Here is a 14,162-nt window from a genome sequence, read left to right on the forward strand (position 1 = left end):
CCTGTAATCCCAGCTACTCAGGAGGCTGAGGCAGGAGAATTGCCTGAACCCAGGAGAAGGATGTTGCAGTGAGCCGAGATTGCACCATTGCACTCCAGCCTGGGCAACAAGAGTGAAAACTCCATCTCAAAAAAAGTACAATACATTATTGCTGACTACAGACACCCTGTTGTGCTATCAAATACTAAATATTATATTCACTCGATGTAACTGTATTTTTGTGCCCACTAACCGTCTCCACTTCTGCCCACTCCCAACTATCCTTCCCACCCTCTGGTAACCATCCTTCTACTCTCAGTCTCCATGAGTTCAGTTTTTTAAATTTTGAGCTCCCACAATTAAGTGAGAACTTGCAAAGTTTGTCTGTCTGTTCCTGGCTTATTTCACTTAACATAATGTCCTCCAGTTCCATCCATGTTGTTGCAAATGACTAGATCTCATCCTTTTTATGGCTAAATAGTACTCCATTGTGGCCGGGCATGGTGGCTCACACCTGTAATCCCAGCACTTTGGGAGGCCAAGGCAGGTGGATCACGAGGTCAGGAGTTCAAGACCAGCCTGGCCAAGATGGTGAAACCCCTGTCTCCACTAAAAATACAAAAAATTAGCCAGGCGTGGTGGTGGGCACCTGGAATCACAGCTACTCAGGAGGCTAAGGCAGAGAACTGCTTGAACCTGGGAGGAGGAGGTTGCAGTGAGCCGAGATCATGCCACTGCACTCCACCCTGGGTGACAGAGCAAGACTCCATCTCAAAAAAAAGAAGAAGAAGAAGAAGGCCGTGCGGTGGTTCACGCCTGTAATCCCAGCACTTTGGGAGGCCAAGGTGGGCAGATCACGAGGCCAACAAGGTGAAACCCCATCTCTACTAGAAATCCAAAAATCAGCTGGGCTTGGTGGTGTGCCCTGGAGTCCCAGCTACTTGGGAGGCTGAGGCAGGAGAATCGCTTGAACCCAGGAGGCAGAGGCTGCAGTGAGTCAAGATCATGCCACTGCACTCCAGCCTCAGCCACAGAGCAAGACTCCGTTTCAAAAAAAAAAAAAATAGTACTCCATTGTATATATGTACCACATTTTCTTTATCCATTCATCCATTGATGAACACGGGCTGATTCCAAATCTTGGCTATTGTAAACAGTGCTGCAATAAACATGGAGTGCAGATACCTCCCCAACATGCTGATTTCATTTCCTTTGGATAAATACCCAGTAGTGGGATTCTTGGATCATATGGTACCTCTATATTTAGTTTTTCGTTGAACCTCCAAACTCTTCTCCATAATAGCTGCACTAATTTACATTCCCACCAAGAGTTCCTTTTTTTCACATTCTCACCAGCATTCATTATTGCCTGTATATTGCTTAAATGCAATTTTTACTGGGGTGAGATGCTATCTCATCGTAGTTTTGATTTGCATTTCTCTGATGCTCAGTGATGTTGAGAACCTTCTCATATACCCGTTTGCCATTTGTATGTCTTCTTTTGAGAAATGTCTATTCAGATCTTTTGCCCTTTTTAAATAAGATTAATAGATTTTTTTTCCTGTAGAGTTGTTTGAGCTCCTTATATATTCTGGTTATTAATGCCTTGTCAGATGGATAGTTTACAAATATTTTCTCCCATTCTGTGGGTTGTCTCTTCACTTTGTTGATTGTTTCCTTTGCTGTGCAGAAGGTTTTTAACTTGATGTGATCCCATTTGTCCAGTTTGGCTTTGATTGCCTGTGCTTTGGGATATTACTCAAGAAATCTCTGCTCAGACCAATGTCCTGCAGTTTCCCTGATGTTCTCTTTTAGTAGTTTTATCGTTTGAAGTCTTAGATTTAGGTCTTTAATCCATTTTGATTTGATTTCTTTATATGGTAAGAAACAGGGGTCTAGTTTCATTCTTCTGCATATGGATATCCAGTTTGCCCAGCATCATTTATTAAAAAGACTGTCCTTTCACCAACATATGGTCTTGGCACCTTTGTCAAAAATGAGTTCATTGTAGATGCAGGGATTTGTTTCTGAGTTCTTTATTCTGTTCCATTGGTCGTGTGTCTGTTTTTATACAACTGCCATGCTGTTTTTATTACTGTAGCTCTGTAGTTTAATTTGAAGTCAGATAATGTGAGTCTTCCAGCTTTGCTCAGGATGGCTTTGGCTATGCTGGGTCTTTTGCGGTTCCACATAAATTTTAGGATTAATTTTTCTATTTCTGTGAAGAATGTCATTGGTATTTTGACAGAGATTATATCAAATCTGAGGATTGCTTTGGGTAGTATGAATGTTTTAACAATATTGATTCTTCCAATTCATGAATGTGGAATGTGGTTCCATTTTTTGTGTCCTGTTCAATTTCTTGCATCAATGCATTATAGTTTTCATCGTAGACATCTTTCTCTGCTTTCATTAAGTTTATGTGTAGGCATCTTATTTTATTTTTAGCTATTGTAAATGGGATTAATTCTTGATTTCTTTTTCAGATTGCTCACTGTTCACATATAGAAATCCTACTGATTTTTGTGTTGATTTTGTATCCTACAATTTTACTAAATTTATTAGTTCTAATAGTTTAGTGGTGAAGTCTTTAGGTTTTTCCAAATATAAGATTATCTCAGCAAACAAGGATAATTTGACTCCTTCCTTTCCAATTTGGATGCCTTTTATTTCTCTTATCTGATTGCTGTAGGTAGGACTTCCAGTACTATGTTAAATAACAGTAGTGAAAGTGGGTACACTGGTCTTATTCCAGATCTTAGAGGAAAGGCTTTCAGAATTTCCCTGCTCGGTATGATACTAGCTACGGGTCTGTCATATATGGCTTTTACTGTGTTAAGGTATCTTCCTTCTATTCCCAGTTTTTTCTTTTTTTAGGGATGTTAGATTTTATCAAATGCTTTTTCAGCATCAATGGAAATGATCATATGGTTTTTATCTTTAATTCTGTTGATATGATATATCATATCGATTGATTTGCATATGTTGAATTATCCTTGCATCTCTAGAATAAATCCGACTTGGTCATGATAAATGATCATTTAAATGCGTTGTTGAATTTAATTTACTGGTATTTTGTTGAAGGTTTTTATATCAATGTTCATCAAGGATATTGGACTGTAGTTTTCTTTTTTTGATGTTGGTATCAGGGTAATACCAGCCTCATAGTGTGAGTATGGACTTATTTTCTCCTCCTCTATTTTTCAGAATAGCTTGAGTAAGATTGGTATTAGTCCTTCTTTAAATGTTTGGTAAAATTCATCAGTCAAGCCATTTGCCGGGAAACTTTTTATTACAGCTTCAATCTCATTACTTGTTATTGGTCTCTTCAAGTTTGAGATTTCTTCATAGTTCAGTCTTGGTAGACTGTATGTATCTAGGAATTTATCCATTTCATCTAGGTTTTCCAATTTACTGGCATATAGTTGCACGTAACAGCCTCTAATGATCCTTTGAATTTCTGCAGTAATCCATTCTAATGTCTCCTTTTCATCTCCGATTTTATTTATTTGGGTCTTCTCTCTTTTTTTCTTAGTTAGTCTGGCTAACGGTTTGTCAATTTTCTTGATCTTTTCAAAAAACCAACTTTTTGTTTCATTAATCTTTTGTATTTTCTTCATTTCAATTTCATTTATTTCTGCTCTGATCTTTATTATTTATTTTCTTCTAAATTTTGGGTTTGGTTTGCTCTTGCTTTTCTAATTCTTTAAGACAGTGGTTCCCAATATTTCGGCACCAGGGACCAGTTTCATGGAAGACGGGGATTTTACCTTAGCTTTCATTGAATCCATATGTCAATTCAGGGGCTTTGTCATCTTTATAATTGTGCTTTCCAATCCATGAAGATGGCATATCCTTCCATTTATTTAGGGTTGGTTTTGAAGTTTCGTTTTTTGATTTTTTGTGTGTGGGTTTTTTTTTTATTAGTTTGTTTGTTTTTGAGACAGGGTCTTGCTCTGTCACCCAGGCTGGAGTGCAGTGGCGTGATCTCAACTGACTGCAACCTCCACCTCCCAGGCAAAAGCAATCCTTCTGCTTCAGCCTTTTGAGTAGTTGGGACTACAGGTGTATGCCACCATGCACAGCTAATTTTTGTATTTTTCGTAAATGGGTTTTCATCATGTTGCCCAGGCTGGTCTCAAACTGCTGGCCTCAAGCAATCTGCCTGCCTTAGCCTCCCAAAGTGATGGAATTACAGGCGTAAGCCACCATGCCTAGCCTTATTTAGGTTTTGTATAATTTTGTTTCAATAGTGGATATTTTCTAGTTATATTTTTGTTTGTCTTTTTCATTTTTATTTTAGGTTCAGGGGTACATGTGCAGGTTTTTTATATAGGTAAACTCATGTCATGGGAGTTTGATGTACAGATTATTTCATCATCCAGGTACTAGGTCTAATACCCAATAGACATTTTTTCTTATCTTCTCCCTCATTCCACCCTCCATCGTTAAGTAGGCCCCAGTGTCTGTTGTTCCCCTCTTTGTGTCTGCATCTTTTCATTTCCTTAGTGGTATCCTTTGAAGCATAAGATTTAAATTTTGATGAAGTCTAATTTACCTACTTTTTCTCTTGTTGCTTGTACTTTTGATGTTATATCTAAGAAATCATTGCCTAATCTAAGGCCACAAATATTTATACCTATGTTTTCTTCTAACAGTTTTATGGTTGGTATGGTTTGAATGTTTATGTTCCCCTGAAGTTTATTTGCTGAAATACTAATCTTCAAGATATACACACATAGTCAGCCCTCTATCTGTGGGTTCCACATCTGTGGATTCAACCAACCATGGATGAAAAAGGTTTGGAAAAAAATTGCCTCTGTACTGAACATGCACACTTTTTTTCTTGTCATTATTCACTAGACAATACAGTATAACAACTATTTACAGAGCATTTACATTGTATTAGGTATTCTAAGTCATCCAGAGATGAAGTAAAGTGTGAGGGAGGGTGTGCATAGGTTATATGTAAATACTATACCACTTTGTATCACCGGTTTAAGCATCCATGGATTTTGGTATGCATGGGAGGTCCTGGGACCAATCCTCCTGCCAACAGGTACCAAAGGACGACTGTATATGTATAAATATATGTATATGTACATGTGCATGAACACATGTACACACACACAGAGATGCAATGAGTACACCAGCAGCAATGAGCGTACCAGACACTAAGACTTTGGTTTTAAATACTATTCTCCTCAAAAGGAACCAGAATTCCTTGAAGAAATGGCTGACTTCGGGGCTAAAGCAGAGAAAGCATATAATACACCTAGAACATATTGTACCATAAAGTATGGTAATTCTCAAAGGATCATGGGGATGTGTCAAAATGACACAAGAGCCAGCCAAGGGGCTCCCACTGGCTAACTCTGGGATAATTTGAGCGTCAAAATAATGACATAATTATAGCAATTTCTTATAACCCATTAAATAGGAACCTATGAGCCCATACTAATATAAATTAATAGATAAATATTCCTCAGAAGTATTGACAACATAAAATAGAAATTACAAACAAAATATATTTTTTTCCTGGATGACAGAGGGAGACTCCATTTCAAAAAATATAATAAAATAAATAAATTTTTTAAAGTCAAAAAATTAATAGACAAATAAATGAGAGCAGAGGGATGGGAAAGCTTTCCCTTACAATAGAAGTTCAACTAATAAATGTGGAAGAAATAATAGAAGGAATGATTATCTTTTTTTTTTTTTGAGGCAGGGTCTCACTCTGTCACCCAAACTGGAGTGCAGTGGCGAGATCATAGTTCGCTGCAACCTCCAACTCCTGGGCTTAAGCAATCCTCCCACCTCAGCCTCCCAAGTAGCTGGGACTACAAGCACATACCACTGCGCCCGGCTAATTTTTGTATTTTTTGTAGAGACAGGGTTTTGCCATATTGCCCAGGCTGGTCTCAAACTCCTGAGCTCAAGTGATCTGCCCTCCTCAGCCTCCCAAAGTGCTGGGATTACAGGTGTGAGCTACCATGCCCAGCCAATGATTATCATTTGATAACCTTTACAGTAATAATCATTTTGGTGAAAGAACAAATAAAATGGTACTTATATAAATAGGTAAAGTCAGGGCAACTTTGAGACCCCCATCTCTAAAAAAACAATTAACTTAAATAATTAGCTGAGTGTGGCGTGGTGGCTGGCACCTGTAGTCCCAGCTACTTGGGAGACTGAGGCAAGAGAATCACTTGAGCCCAGGAGTTCTAAGCTGTAGTGAGCTATGATCTCACCACTGAATTCCAGCCTGGGTGACACAGCAAGACCCTGTCTCAAAAAATAAATAAATAGGCCGGCCACAGTGGCTCATGCCTGTAATCCCAGCACTCTGGGAGACCAAGGCGGGCAGATCACCTGAGGTCGGGAGTTCAAGACCAGCCTGACAAACACGGAGAAACCCCTACGAAAAAGACAAAATTAGCCGGGCACGGTGGCACGTGCCTGTAATCCCAGCTACTCGGGAGGCTGAGGCAGGAGAATCACTTGAACCTGGGAGACAGAGGTTGCGGTGAGCCGAGATATCTCTATTGCACTCCAGCCTGAGCGACAAGAGCGAAACTCCATCTCATAAAAAAAGAAAGAAAGAACATACTTTAGGTAGGCCAGGTGCAATGGCTCACACCTGTAATCCCAGCACTTTGGGAGGCCGAGACTGGTGGATCACGAGGTCAGGAGATCGAGACCATCCTGGCTAACACAGTGAAACCCCATCACTACTAAAAATACAAAAAAGTAGCCAGGCGTGGTGGCAGGCACCTGTAGTCCCAGCTACTCGGGAGGCTGAGGCAGGAGAATGGCGTGAACCCGGGAGGCAGAGCTTGCAGTAAGCCGAGATTGAGCCACTGCACTCCAGCCTGGACGACAGAGCGAGATTCTATCTCCAAAAAAAAGAAAGGGAAGGGAAGGGAAGGGAAGGAAAGGGAAGGGAAGGGAAGGGAAGGGAAGGGAAGGGAAGGGAAGGGAAGGGAGGGAAGGGAAGGGAGGAGGGAGGAAGGGAAGGAAGGATGGAAGGAAGGAAGGAAGGAAGGAAGAAGGAAGGAAGGAGAGAAGGAAGGAAGGAGAGAAGGAAGGAAGGAGAGAAGGAGAGAAGGAGAAAGAGAGAGAGAGAAAGAGAGAGAGAAAAAAAGAAAGAAAATACATTAGGTAATATAATGAACACCCACTCAGTCTAAAATAAAATATTTCTAAACACAATAGACTCCCCTCCCTACCACATTCCCAGTACAATATCTTTAATTTAGCATTTGTCATTCTCTTTTATGTATTTATACTTTTACTACACAAGTATCTATTTCTTAACAAAAGATAGTATTGTTTGGCATGATTTTTGACTTTACAGAAATTGTATAATACTGTATATGTCCTTCCAAGCTTATTTTTCTCACTCAAGTTTTCTTTGGCGGGAAGGGGGGGTTTGCTTGTTTGCTTTCTGAAAATTCCTAAGTCTTATCACTCAAGTTTGATATTTATTTAGCTTAATACACATAATTTTAATTCACTCATTTTATCTGCTATATAGTGTTCCATGATATGAATATATAATTTTCCATTGTGTATCATACTGATGAGCATTTTTTTTTTTTCTGAGACAGAGTCTCGCTCTGTCACCCAGGCTGGAGTGCAGTGGTGAGATCTCAGCTCACTGCAAGCTCCGCCTCCCAGGTTCACGCCATTCTCCTGCCTCAGCCTCCTGAGTAGCTGGGACTACAGGCACCTGCCACCACACCCAGCTAATTTTTTGTGTTTTTAGTAGAGACAGGGTTTCACCATGTTAGCCAGGACGGTCTCGATCTCCTGACCTGGTGATCCACCCACCTTGGCCTCCCAAAGCGCTGGGATTACAGGGATGAGCCACCACGCCCGGCCTTGATGAGCATTTAAATTGTTACCTCATCTATTCTATTACCATCAGTGCCAAAATGAACCCTAAATCTGACTCCTTGTGTTGATTTGCAAGTACTTCTCTAGGCCAGTGGCCCTCAAATTTTAGAAAGCATCAGAATCACCTGAGAGTTTTACTAAACAATAGACTGTTGAATCCCACCCCCCGAGTTTCTAATTCATTTCTAACAAGTCCTTAAGCGATGTTGATGCTGTTGGCCTGAAGACCTCACTTTAGAACAACTGCCTTAGGATGTTTACCCTGGATTAAAATTGCTATCAAATAATTCTGCATCTTCAACTTTACTAAATGATGCCAAATTGCTCTGCAAAGGAATTTTAATGATGTGCTCTCTCAAAGTCAGTTCTCTTTCTCATGTCTGAAACCACCTTTGCACAATTGTGACTGAGACAGTGAAAGAGATCTAACTTAGTCGACTTCATCTTGCTTCTAACCTCCAAGCTGTCCTTGTTCATTCCTGGGCATAAGCTGAACTAACTTTGGGAGAAACTTAGTTTATGGTTTATAGTTTGGAACAAGGATGATAACAGCCCTTTCCCAAAGCAGACCTCCTTCTTGCCTGGGGACTAGACTGCCTTTGTAGGACTAACATTAGCCACAAGATTAGAAATTATGGTTTCGGAGTCACGCAGCTGGAGGCTACAAGATTCTAAGATTCTGACCCTCCCTAAACTGCTCCTAAGATCAGTACTGGAGATATTTTGCAGACCCTGCACTTGATGGATCAGCTGGCACCACCCAGATCAATAAACTGGCTCATCTGAACTTGTGGCCCCCACCCAGGAACTGACTCAGCTCCAGATGACAGCTTTGACTCCTTATGATTTCATCCCTGACCAATCAGCACTACTGGCTTACTGGCTTCCCCCCACCAAGTTGTCCTTAAAAACTCTGCTCCTCAAATGCTCAGGAAGACAGATTTGAATTAATAATAAAACTCCAGTCTCTCGCACAACCAGTTCTGCCTAAATTACTCTTTCTCTATTGCAGTTGCCCTGTCTTGAGAAATCGGCTCTGTCCAGGCAGTGGGCAAGGTCCACACCACATTTGACGTCATAACACTTCAAAAGTGTTGCCAATCCAAAGAATATGGAATTGCATTGCACTGTGGTTTCCATTTGAAGTTCCCTGTTACTAATGGGATTGAGCATCTTTTTATGTGGCTGTAGCCATTCAGGCTAAATTATACTGTCTCTTATCTGTTCATTCCTTTGCCTATTTGCTATTAGGGTGTTTGACTTTAATTTATTTCAAAAGACAAAATTACAGGCTGGGCACAGTGACTCACGCCTGTAATCCTAGCACTGTGGGAGGCCGAGGCAGGTGGATAACCTTCGGTCAGTTTGATACCAGGCTGGCCAACCTGGTGAAACCTTGTATCTACTAAAAATACAAAAATTAGCTGAGTGGCGTGGCAGGTGCTTATATTCCCAGCTGCTTGGAAGGCTGAGGCAGGAGAATTGCTTGAACCTGGCAGGGGCAGAGGTTACAGTGAGCCGAGATCTCACCACTTCACTCCAGCCTGGGTGACAGAGTGAAACTCCGTCTCAAAACAAACCAAAAAAAAAAAAGACAAAATTACAACAAATTTGGTTTAAAAATCGACTTGACTTTTATTTGTGATTCTAGAATCAGGCAACGCTTCACTGTATGAAATAGAAAGGGTGTTCTGGTAGACAGAGCAGAGGAGGTTGACTTTGTAGGCCAAAAAGGGCTAAAGAAAACAGAAACAGAGACCAAAAGGTAAATTGGCCATTTCATAGTTACTTTCCTTCTAGGGTTAAAAACAGAGGGGACTGGCCAGGTGCGGTGGTTCACTCCTGTAATCCCAACACTTTGGGAGGCCAAGGCGGGTGGATCACAATGTGAGGAGATCGAGACCAACCTGGCTAACATGATGAAACCCTGTCTGTACTAAAAAAATACAAAAATCAGCTGGGCATGGTGGCGTGCGCCTATAGTCCCAGCTACTCAGGAGGCTGAGGCAGGAGAATCGCTTGAACCCGGGAGGTGGAGGTTGCAGTGAGCTGAGATCGTGCCACTGCACTCCAGCCTGGGCAACAGAGTGAGACTCAGTCTCAAAAAAAAAACAAAAAACAAAAAAAACAGTGGGGACTTCCTTGTTATGCTGACTCAGGTTGACTGGAATCTCCGGTGTTTTAGAAAACTGGCCCATTTCAAAGTTTGGTTTGATTATGTGGCACTTAGCATAAGTGACTCCATTCTGGTCTGGGCTGCCGGGGCCTAGGGCAGGAGGCTATCCCAAAACAATGGCCTCCTATAAACCTTACTTAACACTTATGTAGTTATAGTTACTAAACCATCATCTTTAGAACATAATGCGGAAAGGCTGGGTGCAGTGACTCACATCTATAATATCAGCACTTTGAGAGGCTGAGGTGCGTGGATCACCTGAGGTCAAGAGTTCGAGACCAGCCTGGCCAACATGGTGAAACCCTGTCTTTACTAAAAATACAAAAATTAGCCACGTGTGGTGGTGCATGCCTGTAATCCCAGCTACTTGGGAGGCTGAGGCAGGAGGATTGCTTGAACCCAGGAGGTGGAGGTTGCAATGAGCCGAGATCGTGCCATTGCACTCCAGCCTGGGCTTCAGAGAGAGACTGTCTCAAAAAAAAAAAAAAAAAAAAAAGAAAGAAAAAAAGAACATAATGAGGAAAATGCATGTCTAGCACATTTTTCAGAAAATTCAAGATATACATTTATACTGAATTTACTATAATACAGAAATTTCTGTGTTCTGTTAGCCTAAAAGGGCAAAGCTGATGCAAACTTTAAATATAGAGAGTTAATTTGGACGAAGTTTGAGGACTGCAGCATGGGACATACTTCCAGCTTGCTTTGGAGAGTACTCCGGGAAACAAAGGAGAGGCTCAAACCCACATATCAGGAGGGTGCAATTACTAAAGTTGTTTGTCAGGAAGTCTTCTTGGTTTACAGAAATAACATTAGTTAGCGATCAGCTAACCAATGTTATTGTTGAACTATAGTCTAGTTCCATTGTTTAACTATAGTCTAGCGCCCCGCATAGCAAGTGGCTTCAAGAGGGGAGTGACTGCTGTTACAGTTTAAATGCCTCTCTGGGCCTGGATAATTTAAAGAGGCTTGCCTTCCTCAGATTAAAATATGTTTTTTTCTTTCTCAGTTATAGTAGGAGAAAAAAGAATACAAAATTATACATGTACCACAATATACAAACTAAAATTCCAAAACACTATCCTTAGAAAAGAGACTAAAAGGAAATATACTATTATTGCATGAGCAGTTTAGAGATAGATTTCTTATTTTATGGCTTTAAGTGTGTATACTTTCTTCCAATTTTCTATATTTTCAGTTCTTTTATAAAATAATGCAGTTTCATATTCCATGGAGATTCAGTGCCAAGCTAATACAAAAAACAAAAATCATGTATGCAATATTACCCCAAATATCCCTTAAATTGGGCCGTCTCAGCCAGGCAGGGTGGCTCATGCCTATAATCCCAGCACTTTGGGAGGCCAAGGCAGGCAGATCACCTGAGGTTAGGAGTTCTAGACCAGCCTGGACAAAATGGCGAAACCCCGTGTCTACTAAAAATACAAAATTAGCTGGTGGTGCAGGCCTGTAATCCCAGCTACTCAGGAGGCTGAGGCAGGAGAATCACTTGAACCCAGGAGGCGGAGGTTGCAGTGAGCCCAGATTGTGCTACTACACTCCAGCCTGGGCGACAGAGCCAGACTCCATCTCAAAAAAATAAAAAAATAAAAAATAAAAATTGAGCCGTCTCTCAGGAAGTCCAATAGTGATTTAATAAATGCTCAGGGTAATTTTGCAACATGGCCTATTTTTTTCCCCTATCATTGGAATTGTTGCTATTTGTTTGATTGAGCACCAGACAGAACGACAGAAAAGCAACTATCTACGTGTATTTCTTTTTAGAATCACACTTAACTCTGGTAAGATGATGTTATCAGAGGCACCCAGGAACTAGGACCAACAAACTAGGGACCAAGGAAAAGCAGATTTACACATCCCATCTCATGCTCAGCCTACAGTTCACTGAGAGGAATGTTAGGTAGAATCATGCACCATTTACATTGCCACTTTCTCCCTCTCTTATTTTTGTGGAGTTGAGTTAATATGGTTGAGTTTGCATATGGTAAATTTGTATGTGATGAGACTCCTTTGTACATAATTCATTTATAATAGAAGAAAACCTCTTTTTTAGAAGGAACAGATTTCTTGAATATATAAAGATATACACACTTTCTGTTTTCATCATTCATTTACTCTTTCAGCAAGTATTGTATCTGCAATTTTTTTTTTTTTGAGATGGAGTCTCACTCTGTTGCCCAGGCTGGAGTACAGTGGTATGATTTCAGCTCACTGCAACCTCCACCTCCCAGGTTCAAGTGATTCTCCAGCCTCAGCCTCCCGAGCAGCTGGGATTAGAGGCCTGCACCACCACGCCGTGCTAATTTTGTATTTTTAGTAGAGATGGGGTTTCACCATGTTGGCCAGCCTGGTCTCAAACTCCTGACCTCCAGGGATCCGCCCGCCTCAGCCTCCCAAAGTGCTGAGATTACAGGTGTGAGCTATCACGCCCAGCAATTTTTAATAGAGGAGATAGAAGGAAGAAGTAAAATAGTCTCTATCTCTACTCTCATGGAGCATAATCAACTAATCTATCAGTAAAATAAATAAAAAACTACCCTGTGATAAAGAAGTACACAGTAGCTTAATAACATATAAAAGTAATATTTTATCTTCATTGAGGGTTTTAGAAAGGCTCCCTGAGAAAGTGATTGCTGAGCTGGGTGAGAAGTGTGGTGGATACTGTGATGTGTGGACTAGCAGTGGTGCTGGAGCCAGATCATACTGCCTCATGGGTGCCAATAGTTGAATTGTTAGGAATTTTGAGACAGGTTTTAAACAACCATTATTAAATATTATGTAAAGTTACATTAAAAACACAAATCAATAATACTCAAAACTCATCACTTCCTAATTATTTTTTACTACATTTTACTATTATCTGTGCTTTTGAGGTTATCTATTGTGCATCTTTTCCCAATTCCACATTCACTGATATCACAATTGGTAGCTTGAAACTGGTCATGGTGGGGGTATGTACAACATGGAAATTGGCAAACACTATAAAATGGGGCTTTTTCTCCCAAAGAGCTGGTTGTTAAACGTTTACCAACATACTACTGAGACAGCCAAGTGTAAAGAGGTTCCTGGAGAAACTCTGACCAGCCTGTGCACACTGGAGTAAAGCCACAGAAGTTCACACCCTTTACAGCAGGAGGAGCCTGGCCCCTCCTCTTCCTAGGTGGAACCTGGGATTCAATCCGTAAGGTGGGAAGCCTATATACTAGCAGGAGTCTCCCTCTGCTGAGAGTCACTGTTTCCCTTTGTTTTTTTCTTTGTGACCAATAAATTCTACTTTTCTCACCCTTCAAAGCGTCTGCAAGCCTAACCTTTCATGGTCATGTGACAAGAATCTTGTTTTTAGCTGAACTAGGAAGGAAGTCCTACAACACTACTGTGCACAACCCAAATCCTCCTTCAAAGAAAGATCTCCTGCCCTATGGGGAATGTGGTCAGTAGATGACCTTTAGCTATAGGTACCTTTAGGGATTACTTACATGCAAAGAATCATCCTTCCAAGGTTGATGTACATCTCATGAATGACTGAAGTGGGAGTATAAAGGTCCAGTCATTTCAACCGAATGTAAGATACCTGAAAGATCATTTTAGCACCAAAGGTCTCCATGAGGCTTTTGTTGGACTGTGCTACTTCTTGACTTCTCCCTCTGCCAAAGTATGCTTTCTTTCCCTCTCTTTCCCAGCTGTTGGTCCCAAAAGCACCCTTTTCCGCACTAAACTCCGTATGAGTCTGCTTCTGGAGAACTCAACCTGCAAGAAAAAGGATAAGGAGGGTGTTAAAGAGAAAATGTTAAGGTAGGGAGTGTTAAAAGAAAGCCTTTAGCCAAATTAAATTCAGAAGAATTTAACTGAACAAAGAATGATTCATGAATTGTGCTGCCTCCCAGCCAGAGTAGGCTCAGAGACTCCAGCACAGCCACGTGGTGGAAGATTTATGGACAGAAAATGGAAAGTGGCATACAGAAAATGGAAGTGAGGCACGGAAAAAGCCAAATTGGTTACAGCTCAGTGTTTGCCTTATTCGAACACAGTTTGAACAGTTGGCCATGTTTGACTGGTCAAAACTTGGCACAAGAGTAGGCTACAATCTGTT

This window comes from Nomascus leucogenys, chromosome 18, assembly GCF_006542625.1.
Source record: "Nomascus leucogenys isolate Asia chromosome 18, Asia_NLE_v1, whole genome shotgun sequence".
Taxonomy (NCBI): Eukaryota; Metazoa; Chordata; class Mammalia; order Primates; family Hylobatidae; genus Nomascus; species Nomascus leucogenys.